Here is a 2,499-nt window from a genome sequence, read left to right as displayed (position 1 = left end):
CTAAAAATCAAACACAGAACTCTTCAGCCAGGTTGCATGAGATATATATTTAAACACATAAAATTCCCTAGTGCTTTGCGACTAATTTCATTTAATTTTTTATTTTAGAAAGAGGGAGAGTGCAAGTGAGGGGGAAAATAAGCTTTATCGTGAGGATATGCAGAACTTCCAATGTATTTTTAAATACAAGTAGAACTTAGCATAGCATTTTTTTATTTTGGGGTTCTTGTTTAATTTACAAAACAACAAGTATTCCAATTATTATCAATCATTTTAAAATACATTAAAAAGAACACAGAAACTGAAATCATCACCTGTTTTAAGATAGAATTTAGAGGGGCGCCTGGGTGGTTCAGTCGGTTGAGCATACAACTCTTGATTTTGGCTTAAGTCATGATCCCAGCATCCTGGGACTGAGCTCCGTGTCAATGGGGAAAGGGAGAGAGAGAGAATCCCAGACAGACTCCACACTGTCAGCACAGAGCCTGACACGCTCAGCGTGGAACCTGACACGGGGCTCAATCCCACGATCTTGGGATCATGACCTAAGCCAAAATCAAGAGTTGTATGCTCAACCAACTGAACCACCCAGGCACCCCTCTAAATTCTATCTTAAAACAGGTGATGATTTCAGTTTCTGTGTTCTTTTTAATGTATTTTGAAATGATTGATAATAATTGGAATACTTGTTTTGTGAATTAAACCAGAACCCCCAAATAAAAAAATGCTATGCTAAGTTCTACTTGTATTTAAAAATACACTGGAAATTCTGCATATCCTCATGATAAAGCTTATTTTCAATGCACAGTACTTCAATTTTGATGACATGGTTTTTTATGACACGTCCTTTTTCAGGCTGAGCACTCAAATGGGAAATTCCTGTAGATTTCCAAGTGGCCTTGGTGCCAGTGACGCATATTGCTTCCCTCCTAATGATGATGGATAACTTTCCTCGACATTTTTTCACCTGATAAGCATTCGGAGCATAATGCTAGTAACTAAGCTGAGGCAGCTGTGCTGCAAAATATCAAACACCGCGTCTGAAGATGAATCCTGTCAGCATAACTGAACAGCAGAGGTGCCAAAGAAGCTGCCAAAATCAACCGGGCTGCGATGTTTACTTTGCTGACGAACGTTGGCTTTAATTTCGCAGTGACACAGCAAGGGTTGAAAAACTTAGCAACTGTTCTCAGCATTGGAAGAATTCAATAGCAGACAAAAATATTGGTAGCCACCAATATTACATCTGTGACGTTATCACATAAGCAAGTGAAACTGGAGTGAGACTTGCATAGATCAAGCTAATATATAGGGTGCCACTGGGATTTTACCAGCAAGTGGACCAAGAACGTTTCCCAAATTGACTCACAATTGTCCCAATTTCAAGCAATAAATCCACCCAACAGATCAGTGAACGCAACTAACGCAAAAACTCCTCGGGCAACACCAAAATCTTCTCCAGTAATCCAAGAGCCCCAAACCGGGGCCAAGTTGATTCTCGTCATTGACAACATACATGGAATTGTCCGTGGGTTTTCTTACAGGCTTGGTGGTGCTTGCCAGGCCCCATCGTCTGCCTGGAGCCTCAGTGGCAGTTATGAGGACCACCTTTCTTGTGCCCAAGCAAAGGCCCCTCCCAGGGGATTAATATCTCTCATCTAGTTGACTTGTTTTCTCTTCGGGTGTCTAACACCAGGTGTCAGGTGTCTGCCTCATCCACTGTTTACAGCTTCAATGACTTTTTTTTTTAATTTTTAGAAATTCTATTAAAAAAAATATACCCATTGTTTTTCACAGTGACACCTTTTTATTAGGGTTTATTTCTTCATGAATTAATTTAAATATACTTATGTCCTATCTCTTAGATTTCAATCCCATTATCTCACGTTTTTAAAAGGGCTCAAATCCTGCTATTTACTGTCTGCTGACTTGGGCACGTGGTGATGTTCTCCTCATGTGTTTTGAAAATGTTGATTCTGAGCTCATCACTGATGAGCCTTGCTTGTTTTTCCTAAGAGAAATTCTTGTGGCCTGGCTTGGCCTCCCTCCAGAATTTTCCACTTAATTCTCTCAGAATTAAGTGAGCTATCACTGGCTTGGGATCAATTATTAGAATTCCTTGGCCTGGAGTTTCTGGGACCGTGAGAATAACCAAAAAGAAATACCCAAGAGAAAATCAAATACAAATCCTCATGAAATAAAGCTCCAGGTTTGCATATTCTTGACTGAAACTATTTTATTTTTTTTTTTCCTCACTTAGTTTCTAGGTGAAAACAGAGATATTCTTTGCTATCATTCAGTGCTGGTGGATGGATTTTGTTTTTCTAGTTCACCTTTTTACTGAGCCTTTTACTTGTAGACGATTCTGGCAGTGTGTATAGGCCTCAGTGCTAACTTCTATTCTTTGCAGGACCAAGAGCTCATTTTCAGGGCTCACCAGGTGGCAAAATCTAAGTGCCCAAGTTACTGAGTTCTAGCATCTTCCTCAGGAAGCCACAG

General features: G+C 39.9%; 1 pseudogene; it reads right to left on the bottom strand.

Moving 5' to 3' along the window:
• Positions 1–739: 739 nt before the first annotated feature.
• Positions 740–1,581, bottom strand: LOC102955503 (annotated as a pseudogene).
• Between the last annotated feature and the right edge of the window lie 918 nt (positions 1,582–2,499).

Source organism: Panthera tigris, chromosome D1 (genome assembly GCF_018350195.1).
Source record: "Panthera tigris isolate Pti1 chromosome D1, P.tigris_Pti1_mat1.1, whole genome shotgun sequence".
Taxonomy (NCBI): Eukaryota; Metazoa; Chordata; class Mammalia; order Carnivora; family Felidae; genus Panthera; species Panthera tigris.
The sequence above is the reverse complement of the archived record's forward strand: the minus strand, read 5'-3'. Positions and strand labels throughout refer to the sequence as shown.